Below are 9862 nucleotides of genomic sequence, written 5' to 3'. Positions count from 1 at the left end.
AAAGTACCTATTTCGTTTAACATGTGCATAATTAAATTAAATTCGACGGTCAAAACAGGTGGCAACCCTCTTAAAAATATTTTAAAACTACAACTTTCTTAAACCCCTTTCGTGTGGTATCCATATTTTTATGCACATTTCAATTACCTACTTCCGCTAATTTAACTTGAATTTGACTTTTTAAATATTTGGCAACCCTCCTAAATGTATTTTGCAAATTGTACCTTTTCAAAATAATATTTATTGATAGCCATAAAAAAATAATTTATTTAACTTATTAAATTATTTGAACTTAATTGTTTAAACAGGTGGCAACCATATTCAAAATGTTTTCAATCTACATCTTTCTTTAACCTAATTCGCCCGACACCAATGTTGTGATACATATTTCAGTTTACCTAATTCCTTTAATTCAAGTTCGATTTAATTTTGTAGAAACCAAGCCTTTTCAAAACCATTTCGAACTAATTGAATTTAATTTTTTAACAGTTGGGAACATAAAGTATGTATATCGATGTCAAACTATAAGCAACTTTATTTTTTATGGTGCAATCGAATTCAATTATTCAAACCAGTGGCAACATTCTTTAAAATATTTTGGAAAGTGAGCTTTCTCAAATCCCTTTCGTTTGACACCCATATTGTAATATTGTTTTATCTCAACAAATTAAATTTTTAAACGAGTTTTCTTAAACTCTTTGGCATTTAACTTAATTTAAATTTTTAAGAGGTGGCATCTCTTTTAAACCTAGCTATTAACCTTCTCCTCCCTACAATGTACACTGTATATATATTTGAGCTGATCTATTATGTTAAGCACACCTAAGTATACTTTCCGAGGTTTTAGAGTATTTCTAAAATGACTACAAAAAAAAAGATGAATTTTGTCATATCCGAAATTTGACTTTCGCACAGAAATTGGAGTGCCTTGACCTAAGTATTGTGCAACCATTGAAACAGATAGATTTCAAAATACTTTTTCTGTTCAAAACTTTCTCAAATCGCCAATATGAAAAAACTGAAAAATACTGTCTTTAAAAAATCATATTACTTTTTTCTTAGTGTATCCATGTATGTATTTGTAACAACCCCGCACGGAATGCAATGTTATTGGCAAAAAAACTGAACGGAAGCATTTTTAGGTAATCATGACAAATGACAGCGGGAAATGTGATGCCGCCATCGAGGGTTTAGTGCCATTGTGATCAATGCAGACCGAAAAATAAATTAGTAGAAAAAATAATGTGTTTGTATATGCACATTAGGGTGGTCCAAAAATGCATGAGAAAAAATAAAGTCGGAATTTGTATGCCAGAAAATGCAATGGGGAGATTAATAAAAAAATCTTTAGTATTAAAAAATTGTTAAATAAACAACTGAGTATTGTTACTGGAAGTCTGCTGAATAGAACCAGAGTTTTCTGATCGAAAAATATAGATTTTTAAAAAATCTATACCTTTTCTATGAAAAGTTGTTTTTTCCCCATATAGGTTAGGTTAGGTCAAAATAAATAAATATGGGCATATTTTTTTTTTTGATATAGAACAATCCTAGGGGGTGAGAGCAATAAAATTCCGACTTTAATAATTTTGGACTAACCTAATGTACATACATATTCTACATACATATATGTATTTTTATACAGGTATATTTATGTATTGAATGGTTCGGCTGGATCGTACATACATACATATATATTTACATATGTATGTATGTATATATTTGTGCAACGTTGGTTGTAGAATTCGGAATACATACATATATTTTATTTAAACTGATGCAATCATACGTCAAAGTAATGGTAAAATCAATTGCTTTTGAAATCCGAAATAAGGTTTTTAATTAAAATTTGATTTTTAATTAAAATTTGATGACCCTAAATATATATAACTCACACACCTATATGCATATAATTTGCATAAAAAATTGGATATGCACAGCAAATTTCCACATGAAGTTCTCTCCACACGTCCTGACTCACCGTGTCGACATGCAATAAAAGATAAAAAAATAAATTTTTAGACCATGACGGCACAGTTTTTTTTTATTTAATTTGCCTTTTGCTTTGTTTATAATCTTTTACTTCCTTAATATCTCTATATTACTTCAACTGCCAATGTCCATCACTTGCTCAGTGCCTACCTAAAGCTACTCGCAATTCAATGAGCCTACCTTCCATGTAACCTAGGAAATCTACTTCTGGTGGACATAAGCGAATTGAAGGAAAATTGTCAACCGCGACGAATTGCGTGTCTTTTACAAACTAATACATATACATAAAATATGTGCATATGTACATATTTATTAGGATGCTTCCCAAAAAAAAGTAAATCTTGAAACTTGGTCTCTTTACTAACTTTCACCAATGTACTTTGAATAAATTCAGGCAGGTTGGCGATGTGGGTTGATTTGTATACGAACACTTTTTATAGACACTTTCAACGCGGTATGGCTCTCCAATAACCTTGAACTTAGTCAAAACATTTTGGCATGAATCATCAAGTATCCAAAAGTTTATAATTCACTTGGTGAGGCAATCTAATGTGCACATACTTATACACAATGTGCTTATGCCTAATTGAAAATGTGAATGTGAAAATGCCTAATTGTAATCCAATACGGAAGCAATGGACATGGGCGCACGCGCATACGCACGCTTTGATGAACATGGATAGCCAATAGCTCTACATACATACATACTCTACATACATATGTACCTACTAAAAGATGCAACACGTATGTGTGTTTGTGTCAGCTTATCAGTTTATATACATATATACCTGTACTGGCAGAGTGCAGGCCCGTTGCAACTTGCAACCTAAAACCGCTAGCCGTCAACTTGTTTGCCTGCTATTTGTCCATTAAACTGACAAGCTAAGCGCGGGCTCACGCAGCTGGACAATGTCAGAAATGTGGCCAGCAGAGTGCAATGGCGAGCCGTAGAAAATGAAATAAAACAAAAAAAAAAAAGAAATCGACCAAACAAAACCAACAACTAACTCTGTCCCCTCCAACACTCTGGTCATTCAAGACATGGCTGTGCGCTTTTATAGTCATTTGACAATTATACATGTTTTTCATGGTTCGATCTTCTTGGTCAAGTTTGTGCATTGGCTATGTAACGTTGTATGTACAAAAAAAGTTGTTTGTATATTTTTTGCGATGGCCATGCACTTGGAAAGCAGCAGCTGACTCGCTATTGCTCGCTTTACCACACATAACTAATAGTACACTTGGCACAGTCCACATTCCACTTCTCCTTTAACTACTTCGCCAACTGAATTTCTCGCTTATCATTTGAAGTATTGGCTACCACAATTCATCAATGCCTGCCCATCTACTGATGCAGTTGTAAAGCGTTGTCTTTTGCAAAAAAAATATATAGTTTTGGCCGCACGCTTACTTTATTTTAATCAGGTGACACCACCATCAAAACTATTTTCCTAATAAAACTTTTTTAACCTGTTTTGTTTAACATCCATATTGTAAAACTTCATTAAAGCAACTGATTAACAGGTGCCAACTACTTTTAAATATATTTTCGAAATGAAGACTTCTTAAATATAGTTTTTAATCGTTTCGTAATGTGTTATTCTGCTTATTGTTTAAATTTAAATTGACTTTTTAACAGGTGGCAACCTTCTTTAAAATTATTTTCTAAACCAATCTTTCTTATACCCCTTATGATTGACATTCATATTATAGTACTTTATTTAACGTATGAAAAAGTAGGATTTGCATTTAAGCAGGTGGCAACACTCCACAAAATATTTAGAGTATAAATCGTTTTAAACCTCATTCGTTTGCCACACATATTGTAGTAATTCATTAATTAAATAGAATTTGACTTTTTAATTAGATGGCAATCCTTTAAAAAAATTTTTCGTAATAAACCGTGATCTTTTTCAAACATCGTTCGTATGGCATCCATACAGTAAAATTTCGATGAGCTTATAATTTAATGTAGAGGTAACTTCTTAAGCAGGCGGCATCCCTTTAAAAAAATATGCTATATGCTAATCTAGGTCATTAGCTATCTGTGTGCCAAATTTTATACAAAGAAAGACCAGCAAGCATATTTACACGCCACTTACAAACTCTCACGTTTATAATACTAGTAGTATTTCACTTAACTGAACAAAAAACCTACACGTTTTTCATTTTACTTGTCAATTAAATTCATCAAAAATGTTTTCGAAATAATTACAGCTTTCGTAGAAAATTATAATTAAAATACTTTATTTAACTCGTTATTTAACTTGATTTTGAATTTATAAACAGGTGGCAGCTTCTTTATAAATATTTTTGAAATAAGGCTTTTCTAAACCTCTCTCGTTTGATATCTATATTTAAATATTACATTTTACTCCCTAATTAAAAATTGATTTTGACTTTGTGAATAGGTGGCAACCCTCTTAGAAAATATTTTTGAAATAAATCATTTTGCACCGCTTTCGTTTGATACCCGTATTATTTTGATACTTATTCGTCAATCGATTTTGACTTTTTAAATATATTTTCGAAATAAATCGTCATGGCACCCCTTTCGTTGGTTGGTTGGGTAATTAATTAATTGATTCTAACTTATGGAAAAATTAGCAACTCACCTCAAAGAATTACCTGTATTCTAGTCCAGACTATAACCTATCTGTGTACCAAATTTTATTGAAATACGTCATACTTACATACTCATTCACTCACAAACTTTTACAATTTATAATATTAGTATGATATATTTTTTGGATTGTTACTCAGTAAGAAAAACAGAAATAATGTACATTGTACATAGATAGTTTTCTTTTAATTCCTGAACCATTGCACCGAACCGAAACCCCGGTTCAAAGACGAAAAACGGTTTTGAAGAACCAGTCCAAAGGTGCACAAATTTTTCATCTGGTTCACGTCCCCGGAGTATCACCACAAGAGTTGCTGCCAAATGAAAGCAGTTGAAACCTTCTTTAAATTCGGCCAACTGTTCTTTTGAATTCCTAGAACTCCGGTAGGCTCGCTTCGACGTGATTAAGTTTACTAATCGTTTTTACAGCGAAAAATTTGGCTTTTTACCACAAAAAAAAAAAAAAACAAAGCGTGAGTGGCAAGTGTTTAACATTGTGGTTACCTATAGAAATGCCCAACAATTTTCTATACAAAAAGAAAATCCATTAAACTTTTAATAAAGTGCAAGATACAAGAAGCTTTTAATTTTTCGATCTGTAATGCTTAAATACATATGTGAATGTGTGTACATTAGGGTGGTCCTTAAAAAATCAAATGAACGATTTTTTTAGTCTCACCCCCTCAATCGGTAATGCCATGGTCACAGATATCACATATAAATTTTGGTCCCGATTGGAGACTGCTAAGGCGTGTCGCACAGGGGGTCAAAGTACAGATTCCTTTATGGCATCAAAATATTTTTTTGTATTTAATACCGAAAACCGATACTGCTAAAGTCGAGGATATCACACATAAATTTTGGTCCCGATTGGAGGCGGCTAAGGCGTGTTGCACAGGGGGTCAAAATCTAGGGGGCCTCTATGGACTCAAAAAACTTAAAATATTTTTTTTTTTTAATACCCTAGACCGATACTACTAAAGTCGGGGATATCACATATAAATTTTGGTCCCAGTTGGAGTTAAGATGTCTTCATAGGGTAATCTGCACTCAAAAAAAAACTTCTCTTAATTGAAGAAAAATAGCACTAAAGCAGTTTTATCCTCTTTTCATGCCCATTATTTCTTCCATTCCATTCCAAAGAAAAACTACTCATTCGGGAGAATTTTTTACTCATTCGGAAGAATTTTCGACCTTAAAGTAAGGACAGTTTTTCTTTGATCCAGGGATGCATTTTTGGTTCAGTGTGAACTTTGACCCCCTTTGACCCCTGTGCGACACGCCTTGACCGTCTCCAATCGGGACCAAAATTTATATGTGATATCTTCGACTATAGTAGCATCGACGTTGGGGTTGAGGATTAGGAAATCTAATGTAAAAATTTGCTTCCTACATTTTAGGACCAGCCTAATGCATACACAAACATATGTACGTACGAGTATTTACATACATCGATATTCACTGCAAAAGTTTATACTTTCTCGTTGCCCAGAGTTAAAATATTTTTATGTGTTGCCTGTCCACTAAACATTTTTACATATACAAATCACGTAGAAAAATAGAACAGCTCCTGCCATGTAGTTGAGCTGCAACTCGTTCGAGCCGGCGAAGTGCTACATAGCCAAACCGGCATGCATTAGACAGTCAGGCAGCAGCAGCAGCAACCCATTGGTTGTTGGGCATCGGTCAGGGTATTTAAGTGGGCCGCTTTGACTTCAATTAAAATGCAGTTGCCGGCAGTCGGTTGCTTCTATTTTGTTGTTTTTGTTCTTGTTGTGGTTTAAGATTATGGGCTGTCAGTTTAGCATGTTATTTTGTTGTTTGTTTGTTTGTTTGTTTGTTCGTCCGGTTGAGCGGTCAGCCCGACGGGTTGAAAGCCGTTAAGTGCTCCTGGAGCTACTGCTGCACCGCTCATATGGAATTCCCTTATGCCACAATCTTGTGGAGTTACTTGTTTGTTCGCTTTGTACATACAAACGATTTGTTGTATTCATTGCTAAGCACTTGTTTGTTGCTTTGTTGTGGTGTCCAATGTTGCACTTAAGTACGTTTAACTGTAACTGGCCAACAGTCTCACTTACGAATATTTACTATTTAGAACGATTGCGGCCGTATTTATGCACAATGCGAAAAAAAATTCCTAGCATAAACTGGAATAAGTGGTAAACTGGTAATTTTGGCGAGTAAGCGAGAAATTAATTAAGAAGAAACTGGTTATATTTATGTCATATGTTGGTCGAAGTTCGTATATGTCTATTTTATATGTTGGGTCAAAATATTTTCATAAGCACGCCGATTTTTCTGACAAGCTTCACCTGCTGCTGCGCTACTTTATGCATTGAATTTACAGAAGGAACGTCATTGGTGATATCTACCTTAAGATTTAGATTGCGATAAAGAGGGCGAAACGGGAATCTTGGCAAAACTTCTGCAACAACATAGAAGAGAACTCTGAAGCCTACAGGCTGAGGAAAGTTCTCTCGAAATGCCCTTCAAGTATGAACTCTATCCAGAAGCCTAACGGTGACTGGACGACATCTAATGAAATGCTGTAGGTCCTTATGAGCACTCACTTCTCGGGCTGCTAGGACGACACCTCCGGCTTTTCGCCCGGTCCTAGGACCTACTTGTCTCTGGGTGCTACCGTAAGGGACGCCGTAACTAAGGAGAAGGTGGAATGGGCCTTAATGTCCTTTCAGCCCTACAAATCTCCGGGTCTTGACGGAATCTTTCCCGCTCAACTACAGCAAGCTAAGGATTTTTACAGCCTGCCTAACCCTGACTCACATACCACACGAGTGCAGTTTTTCTCGATATCGACGGTGCTTTCAACAACGTATACCCGAAGTCTGTTGCTAACTCCCTTCTCATGGCGGGGGTGCAGCGGGGTCTGGTGGATTTTGTTGGGCTCCTTCTCGAAAAGAGAACTATTGGGGGATAGTTCCATTACAAAGTATGTGACCAGAGACACCCCCAAGGTGGCATTCTCTTCCCTCTACTCTGGAATGTAACAGTGAACACCCTACTTCCAAGCCGAAAGGGCACCGGTTGTTGTCAACTCATAGCGTACGCTGATGACATAGCAGACGTGGCAATGGGCAAACATCTTCAGGTCCTGAGTAAGTTATTTCAAAATGCATTCGGTCAGATCTGGTCCAAGGAATGTGGACTTAGTGTCAATCCTACCAAGACAGAAATGGTACTTTTCACAAGGACGTATAAAACTCCCTTATTTCAACGTCCCACCCTAAACGGGGTGGCACTTACTCTCTCAACCGAGGTCAAGTACCTGGGAGTTATTCTAGACAAGAAACTGGACCGCTCCAGCAAGGCCAATACCGCCCTGTATGCCTGTAAGACGGCTATAGGAAAAAATAGGGAATAAAACCACATATAGTACACTGGATATACACAGCTGTGATAAGACCCATCCTCTTCTACGGGGTCACCGTATGGTGGCCTGCGCTAAACAACATCTTGTCCAGAGCCAAGGAGGCACGAGTGCAGAGAAGGGCTGCCATGCTCATCACGGGAGCACTGTATAAAATCTTCCACCTGTGGATCTCTATGGCAAATTTCGGGCCGGCTGCAGTGAGGCCAGGTAAAATACATTCCAGCCGTGGAGAGACCTCAGATTCGGACACAAAAGTACTTGAAACTCTATCGGATAATCTACGACATATAGAGTATACTACTCCACTACTCTGTTTCAACAACAAACTCTTCACAAGAATCCCAGAGAGGAACGAGTGGGAAAGGGCCACAGATCTGAACCCAGGGTCTACGGTCATATATACAGATGGTTCCAAGCTTAACAAAAGAGCGGGTAGAGGGATCTTTTTTTGACGAACTCGCGCTAAACCTCAGTTTTCGCGTTTCAGACCAAAGGTGGAACTCGTCGAGGAGGTAAATATAAGGTGGGCAGTGGAAACTACTTGCCATACTACCGGGAAAATTTTGCCAAAGATTGATGTAAAGCGATCCATCGCTCTTACCCGGTTGGACCGCTACCCTCCCCGATTAGCAGACGGGGTAATCACCGGATACTGCCTGATGGGCACCCACGGAAAAAGGTTAGGATACCCCACCAACGATTTTTGTCGCAGTTGCAGATACGAGGAATAGGTGGAGACAATCAAAAACTATCTCGGCCATTTTTCGGCCCTGACCAACCCGCCCAACCAATTCTTCGACAAGTTCTGTCTAGATTGTTTAGCCGATTTGAACTCTGTGAACGTACTCGACTTTTTGTGCTATATAAAACCAGAGCTGGGTAAATGCAATTACATTACAATTACAATTACATTCCTCAGTAATTGTAATTAGGAATCAATTCCTCCAGTTTACAGCAAAGGAATCGATTACTTTTTCAATTACTTGAAGTAATTTCAAATGGAATTGTTTTTTTCTTTAATTCCATTACAAGGAATTTCATATTGTAATTGGAATAAATTACGTGCTAGTAATGTAATTTTTTTTTTCAATTCTTTTGAAAGGAATTGAAAATGTAATTTTTTTTTCCAATTCCTTTGAAAGGAATTGAAAGTGTAATTGATTTTTTTTGAATTCCATTCCTCAAAGTAATTTAAAAAGTAATTGAAAAATTTCTAAAAAAAAAAATTTTTTTTACTGTTGAATTGCAATAGCTTTGATAAATTTCTTGGTTGCTAACTGCCTTGAATAAATAACTTATACCTAAGTAGTTTTACTAATTGAACTTTAAGAAAACTGAATAACTTAAACTGTATCTGTTCAGTCAGTAACGGATAAATTTTCCAGATCATACCGCGAACGCGCTTCGCGGCAGATGAGACCCGTAAATGTCGAAGCACGCATAACCCGCCCGGACTGTTGCTACCTTGGGCACTGCTGTTCTCTTGGACTAATCCCTGCGTATCTATAAAAATGCACTGACTTAATTGTGTATATTATGGTACCCTTAATTCCACCCAAAATGGCGTGCCTTCTGGAGCCTTTGAAGTACTCTTACTGGTATCCTGCGTTACAAATGAGGATAGACTCCGCTTGAATTACGAACCCTGTCAGACTGGAGATCCTACCACCTAAGAGTTTTATAAACAAATTGCATTGCTATGGCTAAATTTTGATGATAACACTGTAATGACGCTAAAATTACACAAAAAACGCCGAGACACGCAAAATTAATTTTGGGTAGTATGTTACAGACCTGTACACCGTTTTTTTTAGATAAGGTCATTTAGTCAAGTTATTTTCATTTTAAGTTTG

Source organism: Rhagoletis pomonella, unplaced genomic scaffold, assembly GCF_013731165.1.
Source record: "Rhagoletis pomonella isolate Grant_MI unplaced genomic scaffold, Rhpom_1.0 Rhpom_scaffold_00011, whole genome shotgun sequence".
In the NCBI taxonomy this organism is placed as follows: Eukaryota; Metazoa; Arthropoda; class Insecta; order Diptera; family Tephritidae; genus Rhagoletis; species Rhagoletis pomonella.
This window is presented reverse-complemented; position numbering follows the sequence as displayed.